This window comes from Stegodyphus dumicola, chromosome 10, assembly GCF_044657685.1.
Source record: "Stegodyphus dumicola isolate Sdum_Otavi_A_Nest chromosome 10, ASM4465768v1".
NCBI classification, from domain to species: Eukaryota; Metazoa; Arthropoda; class Arachnida; order Araneae; family Eresidae; genus Stegodyphus; species Stegodyphus dumicola.
This window is the reverse complement of record NC_140777.1, coordinates 101998918-102011956: the sequence shown is the minus strand read 5'-3', so window position 1 is coordinate 102011956 and position 13039 is coordinate 101998918. Positions and strand designations below refer to the sequence as shown.

Here is a 13039-nt window from a genome sequence, read left to right as displayed (position 1 = left end):
TTTTGAGATCTTTACGAGCAATTATTAAGATTGATCATTCGAAACCATTTATGCTTACACAACATGCAAAAGCTTCCTTTGATTATTTCTAAAGTAACAGCTGTTTTCCGTCTTCTGTGTTTAACAACATTTGTCTTGAAAGCATTCAGATTTCTTCCTGCAGCTCATATTTGTTTAATTTGTTTTGTCATATGGTAATAGAAAGTCATATGAAATACTTTTGGCATTTTATAACAAATCAACGTATAGGTAAAAATTGATTCACTAAGAAAATATGGAAGAAATTTCAATTTCTGTATTTTTAAAGGGATAATAGTTCACATAAAAATTATTTATTTGTAAGAAATCAGTTACAATCGATATTAAGGTTTGGGAATGAAAATTTCCTGTACTTTGCAATTACTAAAAATGTGCTTTTGTTAGCCACTCATTAACTTTTCATGTCCATTGCATATATTCCTAACACTCCCGAGCAAGTCTTGACATATTAGGATGTTACAATAAGTTACTTATTCAAGTATTGCGTTAGCTGTCATCCGTTTAATGGTTTTAACACGTTTTTTCTTTATTTGGCATAAAAAATGCGCCATGAGATGAGATGTAAAAAATGTTTGAATTATTATCTCAAGAAATGCACCATAAGATGTGTAAAATGTTTGAATTACTATCTCATCTTAAACTGTTTACATTAATATTACCTTGTCCACTCCACTAATTTAGTGTGCTATTGACTTTATTTCGAAATATTTTTATTGCCATGAAAATTATATTTTCTAACCGATGAAGAATGGATGATGAGTAATGAGATCAAACGTTTTCCGTATAAACATCTACTCGTTATTTCTGTTTTGGAGATTATATTCATCATAATTTTCAAATTATATTATTAAAAGAGTGTGCTTTTCAACAGGGAAAACTGTAGCAAAATAAAGTAAATTGAAATGAGCAAAATAAGCTAGATAAGAATCAGGGAACTGTTTCAAAGTCTAAGCAGACTTTTTTCTTTGAAAAAGGACAAGGAAAATATTCCAACAAGAGAGTGAACTTAAACAAAGAACAGAGAACCTACAGAGTTGATCATTCCCTAACGACACATATTTAAACAAAATCACTACTAAATGATCTTAATATGTATTCCGCTAATACAAGTATTTTTTATTCCATAATAAAAGTCTGAAATGCTCTTAAATTTGAATAATATCTAAACTGAGAATCTTTTTGTTTTTCCTCGTAACTCACTTTTCTTCATATTATATAAATGATGTTTCACCCTGCATGTCCTTTCCTTTTTACGTCCTTGAACGAAGTAAAAAGCAAGTATTGTAATCTCGAAAAGTTTCAGGCAGCATATTTCAACCAAAATATCCATTTTGACCGCTTTCGAATACAATTTAACGATGTTTTTGGGTGATATCTGTACATAAGGACAGAATAAAAGACTCTTTTCTTCCAAAAAAAAAAAAATATAAAACTGCTTTAAAATCAATTCTGAAGAGAATTTTTCGTGGCGTCTGTACGAACGTATGTACGTACGTATCTCGCATAACTCAAAAACGAGTAGCCTCAGAACGTTGAAATTTTGTGTATAGGACTGCTATAACATGTAAATGTGCACCTCGTATTTTGGTTGCAATCGGCCGCATCAAACGTATATAAATATATTTATATATACATATCCACTCTGTTACCCGGCTCAGTGATCTCAGTTTCTTTACTCTTATATGTTTGTAAATTGTACATATTTTGCTTTAAAAATGATTGAATTATGTCGTTTTTATCTTCCGGTTAAGGATTTTATGCCTTTAGTAAATCTGTGTGCAATATTTTTAGAATTATCAACAATTTTAAAGTTGTTTATGTAACGCTAAGCCTAAAAATTTTTTTGATGGCGGTCATTGCTTGTTTACATTTGAAACAGCAGAGTAGTGGATTTGTTGCCAATCTAGAGAAACGTAGCTTCGCAAAAACAAAGCTAACGCCTTCATTTATTATTGCGATTTTCATGCTTAATCCTTTCTGGAATTTTTTCGAGGAAACAAGTGTTTAAGATTTACTTCGTAATTTTTAATACAGATATTTTGAGTTTTTATGTATTTTTGCCTTGTCACGAAGTGAGAACTGAATTAATTGAATGAGAAATACTCAATCGTCTGTGAAAAACTGTTTCTTTTTTGTTTTATTTGCTTAATTTCTTTTATACATCGTTCTAGCTTTATTATAGTATTTGAATAGAACATGTGGCAACGATTAGATAATTATTTAAATGATATAAATTTTGAGCATTCGGAGTTATAATATGAACGAAATATAATACTGTTAAGTGAACCTAGCGCCAGAGTGTCGGTAAGGTAAACAAATAGAGTGAGTTTTAAAGAATGCATTTATTCTATTGTGGTTTATGCGCTGTCGGCGAAGTAGATTTAATTCAATCCAATAAGTTTAAACGAAATGCAAGAAAAATGCGTATAATTTAATATTCCGTACAAGGAAGTCATGTGGTGTACACATCAGATTTTTTAGGTACAGGATAAGAGAAAATAATGGATGATGAGTTTTATTGTCTTAAATCTCCCCTTTCAGCAGCTGAGCTGTCCTCTTTTGATATTTTTGATGAAATTCGTGACTTTGAAACGTTCACTGCATTTTACCTAAAATTCCTAACTAGTGACAGCAGGATGCGGAAGTACGATAAAAAAAATCACCTGTGCTTTTTTCTAAACTAGAATGTTACTAAGCCCTTTAGCAAAAATTTTTTTTATTAAGTAGCTAAAATCATTAGCTGTGCCATTAGCGATACACTCTCCACTAACTGCTTCCGATAGCATACGCAAGACGTGAGCTATGCTCTTAACATGATTTAATATAATATACACATTTGTCAAATTATGATTGTGATATATGATCTTGGTACGTTACTAAAAACAGGACTTTATAATTCCATTTAATCACAGCTTGGATGTGGACATGAGCAGTTATTTTTGTTTCTTTTTATTTGTATATTTTTATTAACATAAGTTTGATTTAAACAATCGTTTAGAGGTAGCCTAGATTTTTAGTAAACGTATGTTCTTTTACTAATATCATTTCGAAAACATACCTTTTTTTAAAACATGCTTTTAATGTTGATGCCTTTATCCAGTAAGTACCTGAGTATTACAAATTTTAGAAGTGTTCTGGAAAGTAATATATTAAACGTATTGGTACAATTCCTCTTTAGCTTGGTTTCATCCGATACTGACTGTTATGTAGTTTAGCCGTGTAAGTTCGTTTTTCTAATCCAGGTTTCTTCCTGGAAGCATATTAGAACGCGGTATACCTTGTTGTATAAATCGGGAATAACTCATTACTTAATCGGGAATAACTCATTACCCCAAGATTACATATCTTTCGCATTTTTGTAAACAGGTGGCTATGGAAGCATTAGAATCCGTTATGTGTTCAAAATTTATTCCTGTGCTGGTGTTTTGTTTGTCTCAAATCTTGCCGAATTCTTGTCTCATTTCCTCAGATATTACATGTGATAATAAAACTACTTGAGAGCTTTTATTTACTCTGTACCGCTAGATTATTTCCGGTCAATAAAGTTACATTTAAAGTTAATTAAGTTAAAGGTTTAAATTAATTATATCTAGCGAACATAATTAAAACTTAGACACTCGATTAAAACATGTGGTATGGATAGTTATAATTTGTGTAAACAGGAGCACTCTCACCTTTTAATAAATATTGATGTGTGACCCTATAGTGACTTAGTCGAGTTAAAGGAACTTCCTGTTTTCCATTTCTACCCGATTCTCAGCTCTCTACTGTAGGTTTAAGGCTTTGTAATTTATTATTGGTGTCAAAGGGCAAAATCTTCTGCCATTTTTTTAGGAATCCTCTCCTTGGTTGTAGCTTTTATGTCTGAAAAGGGAACAGGTCGGCTTGGCATTTCCACGGCTTTCTTTGCCAATGTATCTGCTAGTTCATTACCTTTTATGCTGACATGTCAACATAAATACTTTGGGTGCTTTGATTACCCAAATTCTCAATAGAACCGTTACTCACGAGCCTAGAAGATGATCTTGGAATAGAAAATTCAGCTGCTTGGAAGATTATTTTAGTAGCGGCGTTGACAGCTTCATCAATAGGCAATCTTTTCAACCTCTCTTTCTGTGGACAATGCAAGGGTAAAAACTGTTCCCAATTGTCTGGATGAAAACAAAATTTGGGATTTCATAATGAGGTCCTGCTTTATATTCAGTAAAAGGTAAGACAATTGATTTAAGGTGGGGTGGGGGAAGTAATCGCTTTTACCTCAATCACTTTCAACACTAAAAGAAAAGAATGGCAGGAAAGAGGATGACCAGATGGCTAAGAGTATGATATGTTCTTGATAACTATGAAAATAGTTATTTTCGCCTTTGTTTAGGAGACATAGGCAGCGACTGTCAATCATCTGGTCTGTCTTCCTTTTAAATTAACATCGCTGCTTCCCCACAGGGTATTGGGCCCATTAAAATCGCCAGTAATAATGACTGGAATCGGCAGCTGTTCTATGAGATCATCTAGGTCCCGTTCATTAATAATCTCATTAAGAGGCAAATATTATAGAATACACAGAGATTAAAAGTTTTTTATTAATCTGCATTTCGAAGCCTAGTGATATGTTGTCAATGGTAAAATAAACGAGGGTTGTCATGAGCAGCAAAGAGAGCTGCGCCTCCTCACAGTCGGCCATTAGTGACAATATCTTTCCTGGCCGTCGAATACCTTCGAATCTTTGCACATATATCTGCTTCAAGAAGGTTTTTTTTTTTTTTTTTTTTTTTGCCTCGCAAAGCAGACAGGGTGATGAACTTTAATCAGATCTTTAATGAGCGTAATATTTTGACTAAAACTGCGACACTTTAATGAAATGACGATGGTCATCGTAAATGTATATTTCGGGGATTTTTTTTTTCCTCCAGATTTTTGAGGTTACAGATGTTTTGGAATATCTTATCCCTTTTCGATTTTCATCCTGTCTGAATCAGCAGGATCGGAATACATATTCGCAAGTTAACTAATCTTTGAACTTATGTATATTTAATCAATACTGGATTCTTTCCTTTTACTAATGAAGGGCCAACTCTTTTCAAAAGTCTCAATTATAGCTCGAATTGAATGAAAATTTTTATCTATTTTTCTAATTTTCCTTACCTTTGGCCAGTATTTAGTTAAAGTTTTAATTAAACTTGTAGAACTTCAGTTTTAAATAATGCAGTCTAGTACAAAAAAAATTTCTTACGGTCATTCTCTTTTTTCAATTTGCGTTTTTTTAAAAAAAAATTAAATTAAAAAAGTTTCAACTTAAAATTTAAGTTAAATTAAATTTATTCAATTAAAATGTTTAACTATTTATTTTACTTCAGAAAAAAATTTTTTTTCAAAAACATTTTTTCGACATTTTATCGAATTTTTACTTTCTTAGCAATTTTTGCATATAGTAGCAGTTTACAGTTGTTTACACATTTTAACAATGCCTCAAAGTTAACATCATTTTTGCACACAAAGGCATTTTGCATTTGCATTGCTTAATGTTTACAGCATAGGTTTTTACAATTGTTCTCACAGGTAGCAGCATAACACTCAACTTTGCTTTGTATTAGCGGCCTCTGAATATACAGTTAGCATTAACAAACTACTCAACCTCAGTTAGTTTAGCAAATGCTAATCCACTCTCCAGGAATTCAAATGAGTAGTTCTAGGTAAGTTAAGTTAAAACTTCCTATTTATTAGCCGTTTTACTATTATTTTTATATTTTGATAGATGGTATATAGTTTATTTTAGGTTTACATGCATAATTTGTGTAGAGTAAATTTTCAGTAGGCAAGAGTTTCTTAATTACTTTGGTTTTCTAAAAAATGTGGTTTTCTCTCTGAATTATTTTGACATTTAATTAATATTTTAATTCCTAGTCATTTACTTGCTAAATTTCTCAAAATTCCTACTAGTTTAAATTTCTTTTTTAATAATTCACAACATTTGGTTTTACTTTTGGTTTTGAATTTTACTATACCCTTGCCTATATGGGTGACGAAACACGAATTGAGTAATTGAAGAGTTAGGTTTGAAGGCAACTTCCCCTTGTTAAGTCTGTCTCCTACCTGCTCAACAATTATTCACTTATGCAAATTAATTTAGTCTTAAAAATTCATTAAAAATTTTTTGAGATTAATTTTTTGGAATTTTATAGTTTTCATGGCTTTAGATATGTGCACTTAATTTACATATGCTCTTAGAATTTAAATGATATTGTAAATTAGTTCGCAGCAATAATTAATTTATTATTAATTTTTACTTATTTATTTATTTTTTAATTTTTGCATTTAAAATTTCTTAATTAAATTTTTATTTATATTAGCTTTTTGCAAATAGAGAATATTTGTTTCATTCAAATTTCATTCCTTGCAGCAATGGCCTGAGAGAATTATTTAAATTTAATTTAACTTTACTATATTCTTGTGAAACACACACATATATATATATAATGTATTATCACATCATGCAATGTATGTCTGCAATAAACTTGCAAACATACACATAATTAGTTAACATAACAGTGTTATATTAGTAACATGATATGAAGAAATATTAGTAGAAGAAATGTATTTCTTCCGGCCGTTTTTTTTCCACGGTTTCTTCTGATGTGGAAGATATTTGTCAACCTTGCACAAAATACAAAGAATACGTGCAAAATTTATGTTTAGGGTAAAAATAGAAAGAGTACAGATCTGAACTGTGGTATAATACTAGGAATGCCATTTATTGAAAGCTTCCAACAATGTTTTCCTGTAGATATAGTATCGGAAACTCCGGACTGTTAATAATAATAATATGTGTATTTGTTGGTTTTATGTATTTTAGCAGCAATAAATTGTATCTTTGTTGAGCTTAATATGTGCGATTGAAAGAGTTATCAAACTAAATTACCCTCGTTTACATTCCTAAAATTAATAAAAAATCTTTCTTGTTTTAAGAATAGTGAGTTTCTCTTTCTGTGTCCTTCAGTAACCCATAATTATCTACTTCCGCTATCAAAAAGTTATTCAGTCCATGTTTAACTCTTATTTTTATGTCAACCAAACAATATATATTAGCTACCAGTTTTTACCAGCAACATTCTCTGTCGTTGTTAATGCTATTGTTTCAGAAAGGAGAAGTTTTGCTTTATTCTTACCATATATTTTTCCTCTATATACTGTTTTGATCAGCGTATCGTATCTGCTCTTGACCTATTATCTAAGGAAAACATTCGACTTCAGATGCTGGTTTTAATTATTATTGTAATTGTTGTAAGAAATTATGGCGTATAACACCTGATTCATTCACCTGCATATGCGCCTATATTTCACTAAAAGCGTCTTATTTTGTTTTATTAATATCAGTGTTTTCTCGCATGCTATTTTTTCATTTATTTCAGTTTTTAATTTTATAAGCATATTAATTTCTTTTGCAGCGAGCATTGTCACATGAGTTTTCCAAAATAATTTATAAGATGGGTTATGGGGATAAAAAATCACTTCGTTGAGTGAGAAAGTGTTTTCTTTGATCTGTTTTTTTTTTTTCGTCGTATGCAGCATTTTATTATTGAAGTAAGTAATTTTCGTTTATAGCAGTCAGTATTTCATGATATATGATTTTTAAAGCACAATATATAAATGAAGAAGCGCTTTTTATTTCTTTTCTAACCAATACTGTTATGCATTTTTCATTCGTGTCAATATTTGATTATAAAAGTTTGACTTTTAGCGCATAAAAAAAAATTGAATTTTTATTGTATTGTAATTTTTATTGATACACTATCAAGCACGTAGGTAAGAGTTTGACAATTAATTTTAGTGATAACTAAACTAATAGCAGTAGTTAGTAGTCGGTACCCGTATATGAATTCTCAGGAGATCACGATAATTGAAAGCTGCTTCTCCCTTACCATTTTGCTTGATTGTTCTTTTTTTCCCCCCATTTTCCATGTCGTTGTAATCTCGATACTATAGAACGAGTAAATCCATATTCTCGAATTGCTTCTGTATTTGAGTAATCCATATGTCTAGCACCTACTATTTATCATTTATTGTAAGTGTCTAAATCGCGTGGTTTACTCATCATGATATTTTTAAAAATTTCGTAGAGAGCACATCCAGCTGTATAAATACTGTGCAGCTGTGCAGAAAGTATGTGCTGTGCAGCTGTGCAGAAAGTATGTGCTGTGCAGCTGTGCAGCAGTATTTCAGCTGTGCAGAAATGAAGCAGCAGTGTCGTAATATTTGTGTAATATCTCTCTATACTAATTCAATACATCCTTAGTTATTGCTTTGATAATTTCCTTGAAACACTACAAAGTTTAAACTCGGTTTGAATGAAAACTTAGACTCTAGTTTAACATTCTAGATTGCCAAACGAATTTCTGGCACGTCTTTTCCTGTCAGTACCAAAGTACTAAGTAAATACAGTAATATAAGACAACTAAAGATTTATTTTGAATTTGTTTTCGAAGTTACACAACTAAACTGATTTAATAAACTGTACTACCGTTATTTACGGCTGAAGCGAGGATATATTTCACATATCTAGAGGTCAAGGTTTAAAAATAGGGATGGGTGATCCTCTCTGGAACTGACTCAAATAACCAATTCATGATCCGCTCTCGAACTGAATGATCTGCTCTCAAACGCTAATCATGATGATCATCTCAAACGTTGATGATTCACGATCCGGAGGGGCGGGGGATCGAAAGAATGATCCACTTTCGAATTGATTCACAGAACCGATTATCACTTTAATGCTATCGCATACTGCTAACATGAGAAAAAATCAACTTTTAGGGTTCTTAATACATATATATTGTATTAAATGTATATCTCTTTTGCAAAACTGTAAAATCAGAATGTTGTTAAACCGAATGATGATGCTTAATTCATTTAAAAATCCAGTTCTCGAATTTTATTAAGAAACAAACGATGTAATCGTTATTCATAAGTGAAAAGAAAAATGTTTACAGAAAGAACATAAAGTGTTGAAAAATTCAACAAAAATTTCGGTGGAGAATTAAGAATAAAAAGAAACCAAATAAGGAAGGAATTCTTCATACGTAACGTAACAATGAAGGGGAATCGCTCATGCACAAAATTGCAACGAAACAGACGAACGTTGTCTTGTTTGCAAGCGAAATTGTGGGTTTGATTAAAGGAATGAAACAGAATGTTTGGATACAGGGCAGTCGCTAGGTATTTTTCCTCCTACTGCAATCTTTGCAAGTGTTACATTCTGCTGCTCCGTGCTTTCATAAAAAGTTTTGCCGCCCTTAAATTCTAAAAATTTTGCCATCTCTAAATTCAATTGCTTGATCTTCACTTACTTCAAAATTTATGCTGCCCCTAAATTGTGGCCCCATTGCGGTCGTACCGGTTGCACCGGCTTTGACGCCGGCCCTGATTGAGTGTAAAATTGGATAAACAGGATACATTTTGAAAAAATTAGAAAATTACTACTTATTTCAACAATGTAAAAAAAGTGCGAAAAGTCACTTTTATGAAGTGCGAAATGTTAAAGACGTTGTGAGCTGTGTATATGACGTTAACTGTGAGTTATTAGGTTAACTGTGAGTTAAAACCATTTATCAGCTTTGGAAAAATCTGTAAATTATGTTCGAGGTTCGAAACACACTTTATTGGAAAATTATTTTCCGGTTTATCCCATGTCACAAACACTGAAATTCTGAATTAAATTCAATCTAAAACAAAGATGTATGAAAAAAGTCTCCCCCCCCCCAAAAAAAAATCGCTTCGACTTAATCGCCTGTTTAACTCTAGTGTACTCTAGTGTTCTCTAGTGTCTAAACGTTATTTCGAGGAGAACACGGACTCGCTGTCTCCTTCCCTGAATCGGCGTGGAATCGGAATTTCGCAATGCTGGGCAGAAGAACGGAAAAATCTCAGTAAAGTGCGACACACGGCCTGGATAGACGGATCAACTCGTTTTCATATTAATATAAAATTACAAAATACTTAGAAATAAAATCTTTAAAAATGTATAAAAATATCTTATATATCTTTAAAAACATTTTAATATATAAAAAATATACTAATTCAGAAGTCAAACAACAAAAATCAGCGTTATACCTACAAAATTTTTTGTAAAAAATAAAAAAAAAATAAAAAAAATTTTGTAGGTATAACGCTGATTTTTGTTGTTTGACTTCTGAATTAGTATTTATTCAGCGTGTTATTGTGTCTTAATTATATAAAAAATATCTTAAAATATCTTTAAAAAATCTGCACTTATAAATTTCTGCATGTATTAAAAATAATCTAATAATATTTGATTGCGAAGGAAATTAAATAAGAACAACTGGGAAAGAGAAAACCAAACACTTTTGATGATGAACTATTTTTGCAGGTTTAGGATGACTTGTATCTGTGCGTGCTTAAGTTAGTATCTCAACTGACATACTTTAGGTAGGTCATCATGGGCCGAAAGGGAAAGTAAATAGGGAACCACTGCCAAGGCCGTGGTCCCAGTTGGCCCCAAAAGTATTAGGTTATGTAATCTTTCGGGAATACAAACGTAACGCATTACAATAAAGATAGAATAAAATACTCAAGTAAGCGCAAGTTCTTTGCGCATGCGTAACTGCTCGCTGAACAAAGCCCTTATTTGCAGTGCAGACATCTTCAACAATGTGTGAATGCTTTTAGCTCTGTAAGGTAAGCCTCAGATCTACTGCTGTTTCTGTTTTAGTTTGTAAATGTGGACTTTTGCAGGTACTGTTTATTTAAAATCATAATATAATGCATTATTATTCTACGTAAAACTAAGCTGTTCAAAATTGAAAATTATTTCTTATATTATTTACTATTTAGAACTTCATTTGCACATACGAAATACAAATGCTTTGTATTGATTTCAGTGCATTTATAACCTTGGAGTTTAGTTATGTATTAAATAATTATCTTAATGTGATTACTTATGCTTTTTATAATTATCCGTTTGCATAGCTTATTCTTAAGCAATAAATTAACTTTTATGAACTGCCTAAGACCTTCTTTAGGACAGATAGGCTACTAACCCTGAGGCATTCTAGTACCATTCGAATAAAATTTATTTTCCATTCATGGATGCCTATTACAAAGAGTAAGGATATCTCAGTAAAAGTATCCTATATTTTTTTTTTTTTTTTTTTTTTCTGAAAGTACCTCATTTTCTTTCATATTCGTTCGAAGCCGTTTCTAACGAATTTGCGACTGTAACTAGTTTAATGTAATGTTAAATGACCGTTTTACCTTGAAAACAACGTTAAATCTACTCTTTATTGCAAAGTGTTTTGTAAGTCATAAAATTGATGGGAGAAATATTTTTGCTCTTTATCCTCTTACTTTTAAGTTGTTGTAATAAAATGTACACTTCTTTGTTAATTTCAAATTATGCCTTTTTTCCCCTCTTCTTCGTACTCTTCATGAAATTAAGCAAAGGACAAAAATATTGTTTTGGCTACATGTATTCTCAAACAAAAGTAAATTTGCATGCTGTTACAGAAAGTACAGATTAATCGCGGGGTCAACTGAGTGCCACAGTTAGTTATCTTTCTCTAAACAAGACGAATTTTACATGCATCTTCCGAAAATAGGAGGGTATATGTTTGAATTTTTCTTAACACTAACCTGTACACATTTCTAGTTTTTTCTTCCCTTAAAAATTTGTATTCTTATTACATTCCATTTGGTTGAATGCTTAAGAGATTATATGCGTTAAACCTTTTTATTTTTAAGGGAAAATGTCATGAAAATATAAATGCTTAACTTTGGTTCAAAGAGTGAAATCATCTAAGGTTTAAGAAACTTTCAAAATCAAAAGAAGCTAACTCGAAACAGAAAATCGGTTCAACTGTATACACTGATCTTGTAAATATTTTGCATCATTCATTTATAGGAACCAAGGCTCAGCAACTAGCATTTCAGTAATTCGAGGCGGGATATTTGCGAACGCAATTAGAATATGCATTTTTTTCGGTACAGAACTATTACAAGGATTTTAAAATCATTTCGAAATAGTCTGTGAACGTATTTTTGATGAAACAGCAGAAGAACGGCTCGGTGAAACCTAAAACCGTTAAAGAGAAATGATTGCCAAGTGCAGCTACTCTTAAGAGATTACGTGTAACAATCGCTGTTCGCAACTACAATAAAACTGAGCTATTTTACAAAATGCTTCCTTTGAAAATTTTGACCCTCTAAAGGAGAAATTTCGGAAAAAATTGCATTAAACAATGTTAACGTTTTAATTTTGTTGAATATAGATGGCAATGATCCTCTCATTCAACGTCTTATTACAGGAAAAGTAACAAAACGAAAGCATATTAAACTTTATAATTTAGAAAATCTTTGTATATACATAATGAAATAATGCTGATAACACAAGTATTTTACATTAATTGTTTGTGCTCCTTAATTGTAAAATGGCAGCTAAATATAGAAAGGAAGTTTGTTGCTTGATACTTGCATTGCTTTCTATATTATTCGTTTTTGATCGAAATGTTATTGCCAGTCTAGATGACATTTAGTAAGCATTATTTCAATGTATATTTGCATACATTGAACAAATGTCAGAGCTCAGAGTAGATATTTTCATGATTTGGGAATTAGTTCCCATTTCGTAAAGAAGTGCAAACGTACGAGTGATCTTGCGTTGCATATCCATAAGCCAAAATAAAATGATAAAAATTTAGAGGCTGTTAACTTGTAGAATGGCTACGGATTGCTGCTAGTTTTCCCAATGGAGCATTCTTTGGGAATTTCTGAGACGCTAGCAACGGTTTTATAGTAAGTCCAATTCTTTCTTATAATGAAGTTGCTAAATAAAAATTCGAGTAATTCACAGGAAGAAAGCTAAGGTTAAGACCCTCATGATACAAATTGACTAGCGGTTGCACCGACATCTCGTTGAAACTAAAGGGTTTTACTGTCCAAAAGACTATATTATCGAAGCAGGAGTAAACAGATTTAATTAATTTAAAACATT

General features: G+C 31.4%; 1 protein-coding gene across 3 annotated transcripts in view; it reads left to right on the top strand.

Moving 5' to 3' along the window:
* LOC118198098 (DGAT1/2-independent enzyme synthesizing storage lipids-like) overlaps nt 1–13039 on the top strand; it is a 177957-nt gene that overhangs the window by 26097 nt on the left and 138821 nt on the right. The window contains exon 1 of one of the 3 annotated variants that reach the window (XM_085825324.1): nt 10635–10728. The exons of the other annotated variants lie outside the window; for them this stretch is intronic. The gene's annotated coding sequence lies outside the window, so the exon portion shown is untranslated. Of the gene's footprint in view, nt 1–10634; nt 10729–13039 lie in introns of those variants that run through there. 3 annotated transcript variants of the gene reach the window in all.